We start from the raw sequence: 16,863 nt of genomic DNA on the forward strand, positions 1-16,863 counted from the left end.
ATGAATGTGTGCGTGCTAAGTCACTTAGGTAGTGTCTGACTCTTTGTGACCCTATGGACAGTAGCCCACCAGGCTCCTCTGTCCATGCTATTCTCCAGGAAGAATACTGAAGTGGGTTGCCATGCCCTCCTTCAGGGGATCTTCCTGACCCAGGGATTGAACCCGTCTTTTATTCCTGCATTGGCAGGTGGGTTCTTTACCACTGGAAGCAAATGTATATAATATTGAATTTTATAATACTGTGATATATATATTTGCTTCCTTGCCTTTTAAAAAAAATAAAAGAACATGTATATAATTTGTGTTAGTGTTTCCTTTCCTCATGCCAAAACTGTTCTTCTGAGACATCATTTTTAATGACTCAATAGTAATACTTTGTCACAAAGATGGAAAATAATTTATTTGCTATTGTCGGAATTTCGGTTATTTCCATGAATGCTATTGTTGTCAATCTTTGCTCATATCATTGATTATTACCTAAGGAATAACTCCCATAATGGAACTGCTAGGTCAGGCCTCTCACGCTTTTCTCTCTTGTACTAAGTTGCACCAAATTGTGCTTAGAGACATGTCCCAACTTGCACTTTTACATGAAGTTTGTGACAGTGCCCATGTCCTGAGCATCTGTTCTGAAAGTCATAAGGAAGGTTGTGTGTTGCCAACATTCAAAGTTGCTTTCCTCTTTGAGCGTTTATGTCAGACTTCAGGTTGGTGGTCCTCATTATCAGGCTAATGTACATTAAAAAAGAAAAATCTCATTAACAGAACTTGTGGCGGAAACGATTACTTAAATTCTGTTAAACATTCATTAAGCACCTATGATAAGCATGAGACTTTTGTTATGTCTGGTACTGTGCAAAGATAAATGAGATGTGATTCATTGAAAGAACACATAGTTTATAGCGGGATAAAACCTGTGCATACCTGTGAAGACATATGTGGCCTATGAATATATGACAAGGAAGAGGCAGTATATACACTCATATGGACTCAAGCGAAAGGGGTGATGGAGTCAAATTTTCTTGGAAGATATGACATGGAGATGAGCCACCAAAGCAAGGCAGGATTTTAAAAGATGGAGATTATAAGGCCAGAAGAACAGCATGAACAAAAGTTTTAAAAGGCTAGAGTACATCAAGGCTGTATATTGTCACCCTGCTTATTTAACTTATATGCAGAGTACACCATGAGAAACTCTGGGCTGGAAGAAGCACAAGCTGGAATCAAGATTGCCTGGAGAAATATCAATATCCTCAGATATGCAGATGACACCACCCTTATGGCAGAAAGGGAAGAGGAACTAAAAAGCCTCTTGATGAAAGTGAAAGAGGAGAGTGAAAAAGTTGGCTTAAAGCTCAACATTCAGAAAATGAAGATCATGGCATCTGGTCCCATCACTTCATGGCAAATAGATGGGGAAACAGTGGACACAGTGTCAGACTATTTTTTGGGGCTCCAAAATCACTGCAGATGGTGACTGCAGCCATGAAATTAAAAGACGCTTACTCCTTGGAAGGAAAGTTATGACCAACCTAGATAGCATATTCAAAATCAGAGACATTACTTTGCCAACAAAGGTCCGTCTAGTCAAGACTATGGTTTTTCCAGTGGTCATGTATGGATGTGAGAGTTGGACTGTGAAGAAAGCTGAGTGCCGAAGAATTGATGCTTTTGAACTGTGGTGTTGGAGAAGACTCTTGAGAGTCCCTTGGACTGCAAGGAGATCCAACCAGTCCATTCTGAAGGAGATCAGCCCTGGGATTTCTTTGGAAGGAATGATGCTAAAGCTGAAACTCCAGTACTTTGGCCACCTCATGCGAAGAGCTGACTTGTTGGAAAAGGCCCTGATGCTGGGAGGGATTGGGGGCAGGAGGAGAAGGGGACAACAGAGGATGAGATGGCTGGATGGCATCACTGACTCGATGGCCGTGAGTCTGAGTGAACTCTGGGAGTTGGTGATGGATAGGGAGGCCTGGCGTGCTGTGATTCATGGGGTCGCAAAGAGTCAGACATGACTGAGTGACTGAACTGAACTGAACTGAACTGAGGAATATTTAAGGAATGGTAAGTAGTCCAGCCTAGTTGGAGCCTAGAAAGAATGTGAAGGACTTTGACCAACATTGAAACCAATTTCAAAACTTATTCTATTGGCAAAATTACTGTCTGGGTATTCTTGTTTGTTTTTTCCCCTGTCTTTAATAGTCCTGAAGACTGTTTCAGTGGATAGGATTTATCAGTCCGAAGGGAGGGATATTATGGAATATGAAGAGGAAGAAAGATGAGTACGATTTTTTTTTAATTGAAATGAAACGGACATAACAGCTGAAAGACAAAGGAAGAAAGAAAAAGCCATTCTCCTATCTTGGTCCTTTGACACATTTAGAAAACTTTTTGATGGTTTTGTGGCAATAACCATAATCATCATTATCAAGTGCTTACTATGTGGTTGACACATTTTTAGCCATTAACTGAATGTTTATAGCAAGTGAGGCAGATATTTTAAACCACATTTGTGTGTAAGAAAGCCAAAGTCTTGTAAGGTCATGTGCCTAGTCCAAGATCACACCATCTGTAAATTACAGCACTGGGAATAAAACTTACATCCATCATTTCCAGATCCTATGGTCTTAGTATTGCCCTACACTGTATGTGTAGGCCTCCATGGGCAGGATTTCTTGGTTCTCCTCTTAACTCATATCTCTGCATCCCCGGGGATGGAGAACTTGGGTTATCATATGCAATGAATGTCCAGTGGATTATCTGTTTTCATATTATTTTTTCTAGATCCTGTCAAACCACATCAAAACTACAGATCTTATGATGGGGTTACATTCTGATAAACCCATCTTAGTTGAAAGTATTGTTTAGTCAAAAATGGACTTGCAGTTCACAGAGGAAAGGGCATCTGCAAGCTGAGGAGAGAGGCTTCAGGAGAAAACAACCCTGCTAACACATTGGAATTGGACTTTCAGTCTCCAGAACTTTGACAGTCCAGAGGGTGGGTGCTGGTTCTACCAGCTGCTGCAACTAAAAAACCAGGTTCAGAAATGTCAGATATCCTCTGGGAGCTGCTCCGAGTTTCTGAGAGAGCTGCCAACATTGCCTGGGTGTGCAGGCAGCAGGAAGCCCTCTTTCAGCTGCTGATTGAAGAAAAGAAAGAGGCAGAAAAGAATAAGATTTGCAGTTGATTTCTAAACCCTGGCTGATGTACTGGTACAGGAAGTTATCAAACAGAATATGGAGAACAAGTTTCCAGGCTTGGGGAAAAATTTTTTTGGAAAAGAATCCGATTAATTTGCTAATGATTTGGGGGAAAAGATTATCATGAGACTGTCCATCAGAGGAAGAACCAGTAGATCTTCTCAGCAAAGTCCTTAATGGTAACAATCTGAGGCCTTAGCCGAGATTGTGTACCAGAAGATTGTCTTCAGTGACCCAGCTTTGGATTCAATAGAGATCAACATTCCTCAAGACATCTTGGGAATCTGGGTGGATCCTATAGATTCAACTTATCAGTATATAAAAGGTTCTGCTGGCATTAAACCCAACCAAGGAATCTTCCCCAGGGGACTTCAGTGTGTCTCTCTTTTAGTTGATGTCTATGACATACAGACAAGGGTGCCTCTCATGAGAGTCATCAACCAACATTTTGTATCACAAGACCTAAACACCCTCAGGTGGAAAGGACAGTGTACTGGGGCCTTTCTTACATGGGGACCAACATCCATTCCCTCTGCTTCCCATCTCTACAAGAAACAGCAGTGAAAGGCAGGGCCAAATGACCCAAACCCCAGCTCTGAATGCTCCCTCCTGTCCTCAGCTCTCATTCGTACCAGTGAAAAGGAGACCATCAAGGGTGAGCACTGCCACGTGTGTATGGAAATTGCATCTTCTGGGCAGCTGGGGCTGGTTACAAGAACCTCTATGTGTTCCTCGGCCTTGTTGATATTTACATCTTCTCAGAAGACACCACATCCAGGTGGTACTCTTGTGCTGCCCATGCCATCTCTGGGGCCATGGGTGTGGGGATGGTGGACTTAAAAGAATGCCTGGAAAGGAACACTGACGTGGGGCTTGACTTGCCACAGCTGGTGTATCACGTGGGAAGTGAAGAGGCTGCTGGAGTGGATCAGTGGGCCAACAAGGGAGGACTCATCACGTACAGATCAAAGCAGCAGCTGGAGACATTCCTGAGCCTCCTCCTCCAACACCTGGCCCCTATGGATACACATACATAGATGTGTTCCGTCCTCATGGGCTCCACAACCCAACTGTGAACCTCATTTCATATCTCTGTCTTTTGAAGACAGCTTTGTCCTATTGACAGTCAACATTCACCTTCCTCTTTTGGGGAGCATTTTTCCATTATGTGTTCACAATGTTAATGTTAATAAATGAATGATATTCATGCAGCAAAAAAAAAAAAAAAAGGGACTTAACACCCCTGAGTTACTGAACATCATAGCTTAGCATAGCCTAACCTGCAAAGTGCTCAGAACACTTACATTAGCATACATTTGGGCAAAAGCATTTAACATGAAGACTATTTTACAATAAAGTATTGGGTATCTCATGTAATTAATTGGATACTGTACAACTGTACTGGTTGTATGGGTGCAGCATGCTTGTAAGTGTATCAGTTGTTTATCCTCATGATCACCTGGTTGACTGGGGGCTGTAGCTCATTACCACTGACCAGCCTCTTCGGAGAGCATCATACTGCAAGAACAGATCACATTTTGAAATTTGAAATGCCTTTCCTACTGAATGTATATTGCTTTCATACCATCATAAAGTCAAAATATCATAAGCTGAATTATCATTAAATTGGGGACCGCTTGTAGATGGAAATTCAGTGGCCATCTGGTTTCGTGCCCACTCTACTGAAATTCCCATTATCTCAGATAGGTATTTTCTGCTTCAAAACTTTGCTGCATGACACTGGAATGACATTTAATGTAGTTGAGAAGTGGAATGAAAGATGTAAAGTCACGTTTACTTCTAGAGAGATTAAACATTGAATAGAAAAAGTAATGTTTGGATGTTGCTAGAGATAATGGCACCCCACTCCAGTACTCTTGCCTGGAAAATCCCATGGACAGAGGAGCCTGGTAGGCTGCAGTCCATAGGGTTGCTAGGAGTCGGACACGACTGAGTGACTTCATTTTCACTTTTCACTTTCATGCATCGGAGAAGGAAATGGCAACCCACTCCAATGTTCTTGCCTGGAGAATCCCAGGGACGGGGGAGCCTGGTGGGCTGCCGTCTATGGGGTCACACAGAGTCAGACACGACTGAGTGACTTAGCAGTAGCAGCAGAGATGTTCTTGCCTGGAGAATCCCAGGGACGGGGGAGCCTGGTGGGCTGCGATCTATGGGGTCGCACAGAGTCGGACATGACTGAACCGACTTAGCAGCAGCAGCAGCAGCAGCAGCAGCGGAGATACATCCTAGAGTCTTCTCTGTTGACTTCAGTCTTACCTGCCTTTCATAGTACAGAAACTCCCATGCTAACAAGAAAGAAGAGATGTCTTTCTGACCCATAACTGTGATGAGTTAACCTACTTTGGTAATATATTTATAATCTTTTTGAGCTCCTTGGAGGAAAGATGAAATATGAATATAAAATAATAACAGAACTAACCTTCAAGCACTTCCTCAATGCCCAGGTGTGGTTTGAAGCTTAATGAATTTGTGTTAGTAAAATATTCTGAGATCTCAGTTGACGGGAACTTGAGAACACAAGTGGTTATTAATTATTATTATTATCAACTCCTGCCCAGAGTCACGGAGATTGATGATCCCTGCCATGTTTTATCCCCAGGAGTATGGTTGCAGGTGTCAGTCCAGGGCACAATAAATGTTTAATCCCTTAGAAGGATTTTAAAAAATATATTATTATCCATAATATATTCTGAATGAACTACTTCTTCCCCTTGCTATTTCATCTGGTGATTCTTGGTATTTATAGTGGAAACAAACTACACTAAAATCCAGGCTGGACCCTTTGTGTTTTGTATCGGGTAGCAGCACAAAGAAACTCCATGGATTTTTACTAGCTCTGTAATATGAGAAGAGCGAAAAGGGCAAAAGAGTTTTATCTAAGGAATATTTTTTTGTACCTTGTGTCATATGAACCACCTCTTGCCACCCAGGACATTTGTTCTAGGTCTATTATCCAGTCCACCTTGACCAGATTTTTTTTTTTTTAATCAGTGATCTGGTCTTGACCACTCCACAAAGCTTCAAAGCAGCCAAGCCAAAATTTGTTTCCTCAGTTTCATGCTTGTCCCAAGGAGGCACAGGGGGAGAAGTTGGTGGCTGACTAATTCTGCCTCAATCACTGTCTATTGTCACTGACCGAGAAGCACAATGGAAAGATTTGGGCAGATGGAGTGGTTCCAGTGCATTTCCAAAGTGATTACAGCAAAGTTTCATTGGTTTTCCAGATACAAACATTTAGCTGTTAAAATAAACAAATTTCTGCATCCCTACAATTATCGCTTACCCCTGCAGATGCAGCTTAAATGAATCCCAGCTCATCTCGAATGCTGTGATGATGTCTCCAAATGAAGCTTCTTGCTATTTTAGCCAGGGGAGGAGCAACAGGCATTCAGCTGAACGTTCTTGTGACAATGTCCTCCTTGCTTTCCGGTAGAAGTTTGAAGGACATTTCCAATCAGGTTAACGAGGACCTGCTGATTCAGGGCTGAAATGGGTTTGTTTACATCTTTTTACTTACCAACCCATGGAAAGCCAGTCTCCTTTATCTGCCAGCCAATCACAGCCTGCCACTGTAACATCTGGCTTGAGCAGCTGCCAGGAGAGGAAGCACTCTTTCTGTCCCCTTCAGCAAGTAGCAAGGGTATGTAATTGAGAACCCGTAATTGTAAGAATGCACAGACTTTGGCAGAAATCACGAAGGTGAGGAGAGGAGATGGAACTGCAGGAGGAGCCTCTGTGTAACTTCCAAGGGAGCCCGAGGTGGAAAGAACCACACAGGGGAGAGTCGTGATTCATTTTAATCTGTGCATCTCTACAAAAGTTATTGTTAATGTGTATCCCACGATGCCTGTGCCATATTCTTTTTTTATATTAGCATTTTTAAAATTCATCTTTAATTGGAGGATAATTGTTTTACAATATTATGTTGGTCTCTACCATGTATCACCATGAATCATCCATAGGTATACGTATGTCCTCTCCCTCTTAAACCTTCCTCCTACCTCATCCCATCCATCTAGGTTGTCACAGAGCACCGGATTTTAGCCCCTTGCATCATAACAGCAAATTCCCACTGGTTATCTATTTTACATATGGTAATGTATATATTTGCATGCTATTCTCTCAATTGTCCCACTCTCCCCTTCCCCCACTGTGTCCACAAGTCTGTTCCCTATGTCTACATCTCCATTGAGATTGTTGTTCAATCGCCAAGTCGTGTCCAACTCTTTGTGACCCCATGGACTGCCACGCACCAGGCTTCCCTATCTCTCACCATCTCCCAGAGTTTGCCCAAGTTCATGTCCATTGCATCGGTGATGCCATCCAACCGTCTCAACCTCTGTCGCCCTCTTCTCCTTCTGCCTTCAGTCTTTCCCAGCATCAGGATCTTTTCCAGTGAGTTGACTGTTTGCATCAGGTGGCCAAAGTATTGGAGCTTCAGCTTCGTTCCTTCCATTGAGTATTAAGGATTGATTTCCTTTAAGATTGACTGGTATGATCTCCTTGCTGTCCAAAGGGCTCTCAGGAGTCTTCTCCAGCACCACAGTTCAAAATTATCAATTCTTCAGTGCTCTTCCTTCTTTATGGTCCAGCTCTCACAATCATATTTGACTACTGGGAAGACCATAGTCTTGACTATACAGACTTTTGTCAGCAAAGTGATGACTTTCCTTTTTAACACACTAAGTTTGTCATAGCTTTCCTGCCAAGAAGCAATCGTCTTCTGATTTCATGGCTGCAGTCACCATCCACAGTGATTTTAGAGCACAAGAAGAGGAAATCTGTCACTGCTTCCACATTTCCCCTTCTATTTGCATGAAATAATGGGGCCGGATGCCATGATCTTAGTTTTTCTTAATATTTAGTTTTAAGCTGGCTTCACTGAGTTATGCAAGCCCCTTTGCCATGACAAGGCAGTGATCCATGAAGGGGGCATCTCCATTACTGGCCTGCAAGTACATTCAGCAGTACCATCTTTCTAGATTTCACAAATATACATTAATAGAACCACTCTCTGATTAGACAAAAGTTAGGAAATTATATTTTCCCAAATTGAAATTGCAAGGAATCATCCATGGATCTGGGAGGCACTGTTTTGATTCTATGACTAAGTGTCCTCTGAGTCCAGATTTATTCTTAAGGAGGCGTGTGGCAAGTTAGGATGGAAACTGATTTGCTTCTGCATTTCTGGGGAAGCTGCCTCCCCATGGCGTACTGATATGCTATTGCCTGAGTGGGAGACACATTGAAAAAGTAGCCTATTATCAATTTATCCTGTATCTTGTGAAGCACTTCCTAAGCTCTTCTCCCTTCTTTTGGGGTCTATTTCCTACAGACTCTATGACTGTGCTAGTCAGTCAAAAGTACACTATAAAATTGCTCCGAGAACATTTTCAAAGCTTCCCATGAGATCAGATAAGAATCACTGGAGGTAATTGAAAAAGTTTGAGAAGTTTCCTAGGTTGTTCTAATCTGCCTTCCCTTCTCTGCACCCCTACATCTCTTTTAGAACCAGTGTGCCTGTGTGTTTCCTTCTGCTTATGGCTTGTAAGCTCTTGGGCAACAAACGTTGGACCTCAGGGATCTCTGAGAGCTCCTGGCAGAGAGCAGAGTGCAGGTGAGGCCACGTGCAGAGTCACAGGCAAAGCGGGCTGTGCCAAGTACAACAGTCAACGTGTCCTGAGCGAGCTGTTGGCTAATCTATTGGTGATCTTGCCAAACTCTTGATTGGCCTGATGAGAGCATGCACAGGATAAGGACAAGAAAACAATCTTATTCTAGAAAACCGAGATTATAGTTTAGCATTTCATGGTACTTTTTAAAAATATTTATTTATTTGGCTGTGCCAGATGTTAGTTGCAGCACGTGTTATCTTTGATCACTGCAACATGTGGGATCTTTAGTTGTGTCTTGCAACTAAATATATTGAACCAGGGTCCCTTGCGTTGGGAGTGCAGTCTTAGCCACTAGACCACCTGGGGAGTCTCATGGTACATTAAAAAACAATTGTTTTTAATTGGAGGATAATTGCTTTACAATGTTGTGTTGGTTACAATGATGTGAATCAGCTATGAGTATCCACATACCCCCTCCCTCCCCTCTATCTCACCCCTATGTCATTCCTGAGCACCAGGCAGGCTCCCCATGTTATACAGCAACTTCCCACCAGCCATCTGTCTTATACATGGTAATGTATGTATGTCAGCGCTGCTCTCTCAATCCGTCCCACCCTCTCCTTCCCTTGCTGTGTCCCCAAGTCCGTTCTGTATGTCCGTATCTCTATTCCTGCTCTGCAAATAGGTTCATAAATTCTGGTTGTATCACCTCTTAGCTGGGTAACTTTGGGCATGTTCTTTAAACCATCTGTGCCTCAGTGTTCTTTCTGAGAATATTGAAAAAAATTAAGTTATTATCTTCAAGTATAGTTATGAGGATTTAAAGAGGAAAATCCATGGGAATTCCCTGGCAGTCCAGTGGTTAGGACTCTGTGCTTTCTCCATAAAGGTCCTAGGTTTGATCCCTGGTCAGGGACCTAGGATCCCACAAGCCTTGTGATGTGGCAAAACAAAACAAAACAAAAAGCAGCAACAGCAACAAAAGAAGAGAGAGAGAGAGAAATCCATGTAACCTGAATTGTTAGATAAGGATCAATCAGGTATCTGTGTGCCAGGCACTGTAGAGCTGTGATATAAGTATAGAGATAAGATCTAATCTCTACCTATGTAAAGTGACAAGTCAGGAGTTCTTAACTTGAGGTTCATGGGCCCTCCAGGCTGGGTAATAGAAACCAGTTCTCTAAAAATAGTGCTTGACACATAAGAAGTATTCAATTACTGTTAACTGTTTTTGAATAATTGATACTTAAAAAATATAATTCTTACTCTCTTAATGTTCAAGTGCTAAGAAATCTGATTTTTAAGTTTAAATTTTAATTTTATATCCAAGTACATTTTTTTTCTGCCCATTCTGCTCTGTAAAATTTCCATCACATTTTTAATGGAATCATCTATTTTCCCATAATTTCTATGTAACTTTGTCTTGGTTCTTGCTTCTCTGTTTCATCTCTTCTCTACTGCTTTGTCAAAGATGGTCTGTAATTTGCTATTTTGAGTGAAGATGTTCCCAACTTTCAGGTGCGAACAAAAGCATAAGAGTATGTCTTTGAGTAACCGTCAAGATGATATGGTGCCCTTTCAGTCATCTTCCTGAAGTCACAGATTTTGCTCTTTAATACTTGACGTTCATTTTCATGCAGGATCACACAAGCAATTCACAAACATATGTGTCATTTTTAATAACCTATTACAATGCATGAACAAGAAACATATTAATTTTTTTTTTTACACTGCCAGGTCTTAAATAAGTGGTCCTTAATTTCTTTTGGATCTTGGATTTCTTTGAGGGTCTGATGAAATCAATTATATCACCCAAAAAAAACCACATATATACCAGCATTTTTATTTATTTATTTATTTTTACATACATCATTGTTTTTTTTTTTTTTTTTTATTTTTAAACTTTACATAATTGTATTAGTTTTGCCAAATATCAAAATGAATCCACCACAGGTATACATGTGTTCCCCATCCTGAACCCTCAAATTCTGGTGTCTGTTACCCAACATGGGGGGGTCCATGAAGCTCAAGTTAAGAACTCCTGACATGTCACTTTTCTCCAGTAGAGATTAGATCTTGTCTCTATACATCTATCACAGCTCTACAGTGCCTGGCACATAGATACCTGATTGATGCTTATCTATTTGAACTTGACTTCTATGAAGGTGACTTCAAATGTCTGTTTTCCACTAGGGGCTTTATCTTAAGTGCCAGATACATATACCCAACTATCTTTCCTCCTCAACCCAGTTCTCTACCTCAAAATATCTAAAATGTTAATCAGCTTTCTCTGTGAGCGTGTGGATTTGGAGACAAAAATCAATCCATCTAACTCAGCTGAGGGCTTCCCTGCTGGCTCAGCAGTAAAGAATCTGCATGTAATACAGGAGACATGCGTTCAGTCCCTGGGTAAGGAAGATCCCCTGGAGAAGGAAATGGCAACTCACTCCAGTATTCTTGCCTGGGAAATCCCATGGGCAGAGGAGCCGGGCAGGCTACAGTCCACGGGGTCACAAAGTCAGACATGACTGAGCTGCTAAACAACAACGAGAACAAATGCAAGATAGCACTTGCAAAATGCCTTGTCCCATGTGGCCACTGCAGAATCTATTCAGCTCTCCTCTTGGCATTAGCCTGTATCCATGAATCTAAGCTGGAAACCTTTGTGTCATTTTTCAGCTCCTTCTCTCCACTACCCTTATTTTAATTAATTATCAGATCTTAGTGTTTTTACCTCTTTAATACCCTTTGTTTCATTTTCAGTCTGGCCTGGTTTAAATTTTCACCATCTCTTGCTTAAATTTTAATACCAGTCTACTAATCAGCTGGGTTCTGGTTTTCCCTTCTGTCTTTCTACCAGAAGTTATTTTCCTTTGATCCAAAAGCATAGATATGAATGCATTACTCCCTTGTTTAATGGTCATCAAGCCCTAGGTTTAGTATAAATATTCATGAGCCCAACTCAGACCTGTTGAAAGAATCTGAATCCCAGAACTCCGTATAATTAACAAGGTTCCTAGGTAGTTTTGTAGATCCTCAGATTGGGAAGTGCTGGCCTAATGCAGTGTTTCTCACTTTCCCTGATTCCTCAGTAGCATTTCTTCAAATATAAATTCCTGGGCTTCCTCCCAAAGGCAGGATTCGGGAGATTTGAGACAGGTCTGGGGGCCTGCACAGTCACTCCTTCCCCAAGTGTCTCTGATGCAGGCGGTCTATGGAACGGTCTCCAACCTTTCTGGCACCAGGGACCAGTTTCATGGTAGACAGCTTTTCCTTGGACCAGGGTAGGGGTGATGGTTTCAGGGTGATTCAAGCACATTACATTTATTTTGCTATTTATATGTATTATTATTACATCAGCTTCACCTCAGATCATCAGACATTAGATCTTGGAGGTTGGGAACTCCTGGTTTATAGAATCACTCTTGAGCAGCCCTGAACAAAAGGTCTAAGCTTTGGAATCACACCTAAAGCTCTTCACAAACCTTGACTTCATTTCCTCCTCCCTGCCATCCATTAGACCCTCAGGAAGGCAGAATTGCATAGCAGCTAAGAGGCTGAGGACCAGCCTCACACTTCTCTGGGTTCAAATCTAGGCTTTTCTGTTTACCAGGTTTGTGAGCTAATTAAGGGCTTATCTGTATACACCTTAGCCTCCTCATCTTTAATTTAGAGATAATTACACAATTGCTGTTCAATTGTTCACTGACTCTTTGTGACCCCGTGGACTATAGCACTCCAGGCTTTCCTGTCCTTCACATTTCCCAGAGTTTGCTCAAACTCATGTCCATTGAGCTGGTGATACCATCCAACCATCTCATCCTCTCTCGTCCCCTTCTCCTCCTGCCCTCAATCTTTGTCAGCATCAGGGTCTTTTCCAATGAGTTGGCTTAACATCAGGTGGCCAAACATTGGAGCTTCAGCCTCAGTGTCTGTCCTTCCAATAACTATTCAGGGTTGATTTCCTTTACAATTGATTGGTTTGATCTCCTTGCTGTCCAAGGGATTCTCAAGAGTCTTCTCCAGCACCACAATTCAAAAGTATCAATTCTTCGGCAGTTGCCTACCAGTTTTGTGCCAAATGTTAAATAAAGATAAAATATGCAGTTCTTCATATAATGTAGTGCATATTATACATCCTGCATAAGGACATCTATTATTATTTGCCACTCCTGATCTACACTGTGGATTTGGATGTCTGTCTTCTTTGCTTGGGCTTCCCAGGTGGTACAATGATAAAAAAAAATCTGCCTGCCAATGCAAGAGACTTAGTAGACTTGAGTTCCATCCCTGGGTGGGGAGATCCCCTAGAGTAGGAAATGGCAATCTACCCCAGTATTCTTGACTGGGAAATCCAGTAGACACAGGAGCCTGACATGACTGAGCAACACACGTACTTCTTTGTTTATACTCTTTCTTCTGACCACATTGCCTTCTATTTCTATATTCTTCTAGGCTGAGGATATTCATTACACCTTTTCTAACATCTTTCTTAACCCATTCTACTTCTCCAACCCCCTATTTAGATAACAATCCGTATTCCCTACTTGTGTTTTGTTAATCACATCATCGTAATTGCTGTCGCCTTTCATTACACTCATGTGTATGTTTGCCTCCCTGGCAGGGTGATGAGACCCCTGGACCTGAACACTTTCTCATTCAACTTTGTTATCCAGGCATCTGGCACAGTCTGTTTCCCAGAGTGGGCTCACAACAACAGTTTGCTGCATGAATGAAGGTGATAAATATCTGGTGAGCTTTGGGTGTGATTCTAAAGTTCAGACCTTTTGACCAGAGCTGTTCAAGGGTGATTGTACACCTGCATCACTGTTATGGATAAAGAACTTGAGAATAGCAAAGAAAATACATTTTTAATATTATTTGGAAAGTCTTTATTATAATTTTTTCTCAACCTCGTTCCTAGAAGTGAGATATTGTTCAGTACAATTAATCTCCATGTGTCATTTGGGACGCAAACATTCTTTCTCCTTCCTTCCGTCTTGAGGCTTGTGGATACTTGGGTCTTGGCTCTGCCTGTCTCTATTGACCCTATGCCTGTCTGCATGATTTTATTGAGCTTGAATACTACATGTAGTGCTGGTGAGCTTTGACAACATGTTTACTGCATGGCTGAGTTCCCAGTTCAAGTCTAGAAAGCTGACCTTTATAAATTTCCATATTTTCTCCCCACATTAACTGCTAGAAGTTTATCTTCACTTCAACTCGTAGGGCTCGAGTATTCCTGTACATCCTTTCGTGGAACCAGCTGGGATCTGTAGATATCCACTGCTCTGTGGTTTTAGCCACTCTACTAGTCCTTGTGACCGCCTGCTCTTTCTTGCTCTGATCTGTCATCCTCCCTGACCTTTCAGAACTGTCCCCAGAGAGGATTCTATAATCAGATATGAAAAGGTAAAAAAGTCAGGTTGTAAGGAAATGGCAGCAAGGTGTAACATTTATCCAGAAACACCTTTACTCCACCTGAAATATCCTTTCTTCCTATTGTAGCCCTTTGCTTGCAAAAGGAGCTCCCTTTCTCCCAAGCCAGCTGCTCCTCAGCCTTGGGACAGCTGAAGTGAAGTGCCAGTTTTCTGATTCTGGGAGTGCACTTGACACCATTGCCAGGGAACAGAATGATGATGGAAATAATAATTAATAAATGATATGACATTATGGACTCATCAGGGACACTGTGTATTACTAAGCTGGATAGATGAAGAATATGGGTCCCTTAAAGACCTCTTAGAAACCCGGACAACCGTGGTAATGACATCAGCTAAACAGTTGAAAAGCAAAGGCCCTTTGTTTCCATTTAAAGGGAAGTGGCTTCAATCTAAAAGGAGATGAAGGCGGAGTTGGCAAGGAAGCCCAGAGCCATGCCAGAGAACAAAGCTAATGCATTCAGGTAGCCCCTCCCTCTCATCTGTAAAGGACCCAAAGGCAGGATTTTTCCTGCAGTTGTACAAAGACTCATTGTGGGTGAGTCCAACACTACCCAAATGTCATACATTGAATGCATTCTTTCTCTAAGCATCCACTTATTTATTTGGATTTAAATCCCAGGAAAGTGAGAAAAACCAGAGAAGTGCCTAATGGGATGGCATGTGTTGAACTTGCCTCATCATTGAGAGAACACTGGTTTGCGGGCGAGTCTGGTTCATGTGAAGGCTTCTCAAAAGTATCTGGATTGGTTTCAGGTTCCCCTCCTCTTCTTTTTCCTAAATGAGTGGGTTTCACCTGGTTGAAGCAAATAAACACTAAACATCGTTCACTAATCCTGAACATTTTTATTCAGGTCCCAATTTGGTTTCCGGTCATATTGGCCCACAATTTTAGCTGTGGGGTTTCAGCTAAACAACAGCTGGGAGTTGACAGCAAGACAGCTGCAGCCTGCTAGAGCAAACACTTGAGCTCCTAAATGTATAAAAATGATAAAATGACTAGACATATAGGCTTCTAATTGCACCCAGCAGTCTGCAGCTGGGAAGTCACCAGGAGAAATATATTCTGTGCTGTCATCCAGCAATCATGCACTCCACCCCAATTGAAAAGCACTTCCCTTTCCCCACCCAGATTGACAGCCAAAATGTGAAGTCTAGTTCCAGTTTCAGACAATGTTCGCTACTTATTGAGGAACTGACCCAGCTCCAGGCTTGTAAATCCAGTCAAAGGTGGAGCCAGGGTGATGCATCAGTTGAAATTTGATGGGGAAATGATGATAAGCTGATGCTGGAAAATAAGACTCAGATGCACGTCTATGATGAGATCTATGGGGGTCACAAAAGTAGCCCCCAATGCAACAAAAAGCATATGAAAGATTCAGAGCACAGCCTCTTGTTTCTTTTATTTGACTTTCCATGGCATATCCTTCACTCCTGTCTCCTTTCCTCCCCTTTTCCCCCTTCCCTCTGCCCTCTAGATACATGCCCTCCTTTCTACAAACAACTGCTATAACTCATCACTCTTCTCCATAAGGCCTGTTCCAATGATAGGGGGACATTCATCTTTCTTGAGCTTCTCTCCAAGCATCAAGAAGGCAACCGTTTCCCTTATGTCAAGTATTCATGCTTTCATCTAAAGTTAATTTTCCAAACATTTGTTCTTTTTTTTTGAAGTTTAAAAAAATCTTTTTTTTTTCAGATTAAAATTATTTCCATAAATAAGGATAAAGCAAACCCACTTCCTTGAGTCCATTATTTCAGGTGATTGTGATTTCCGTGAACGTTAGTGTTCCTGATTATTATTTGAATATTTGCTTATGTACTTGTGGGAAGCTTCCCTGGTGGCTCAGATGGTTAAGAATTTGCCTGCAATGCAGGAGACCCAGGTTTAATCCCTGGGTCAGGAAGATCCTCTGGAGAAAGAAATTGCAACCCTCTCCAGTATTCTTGCCTGGAGAATTTTCTATGTGATAGAGAATCCTATGGACAGAGGAGCCTGGTGAGCTACAGTCTGTGGGGTCACAAAGAATTGGACATGACTGAGTGACTAACAGTTTCACTTTTGGCGGGAAGCTGCTATAGACTTTTCTTGGTAGGAATTCCAGTTTTACTAAATTCTTCCCTTTCCTTTAGATATTCCACTTTCCATTCTTCATTAAAGGCTGGATCATTAGTCATTCTTTCAATGCATAATTTTCTTTCTGGCATTTTATTACCTTGATTGAAGGAAAAAGTAACCAAACTTTCATAGTTTTCTTCTGCTTGAAATTTATCTTTCAAGATGGTTATTTCCCTGTAGATTTAAGAAAACTGAGCAATGTCTTTGTTTTCTTTTTCCCTGGAGTACTGATCTCCAACCTGTTGGACTAACTAGTCTTTTTTTTTTTTTTTTTTTTAGTATTTATTTATTTGGCTCACCAGGTCTTAGTTGTGGCACTCAGATCTTTAGTTGTAGCATGCAAACTCTCAGTTGCAGCGTTGGGGATCTAGTTCCCTGGCCAGGGATCGAACCTGAGCCCCCCACCTTGGGAGCATGGAGCCTTAGCCACTGGACCACCAGGGAAGTCCTGGAGTAACTGTTC

General features: G+C 41.8%; 1 protein-coding gene and 1 pseudogene across 1 annotated transcript in view; both read left to right on the forward strand.

Annotated features, from left to right (window-relative positions):
* The window catches only part of AGBL1 (AGBL carboxypeptidase 1), a 926,260-nt gene that overhangs the window by 436,239 nt on the left and 473,158 nt on the right, over nt 1-16,863 (forward strand). The window lies entirely within an intron of this gene.
* Nucleotides 3,048-4,380, forward strand: LOC133233970 (inositol polyphosphate 1-phosphatase-like; annotated as a pseudogene).

The sequence above is a fragment of the Bos javanicus genome, chromosome 21, assembly GCF_032452875.1.
Source record: "Bos javanicus breed banteng chromosome 21, ARS-OSU_banteng_1.0, whole genome shotgun sequence".
Taxonomy (NCBI): domain Eukaryota; kingdom Metazoa; phylum Chordata; class Mammalia; order Artiodactyla; family Bovidae; genus Bos; species Bos javanicus.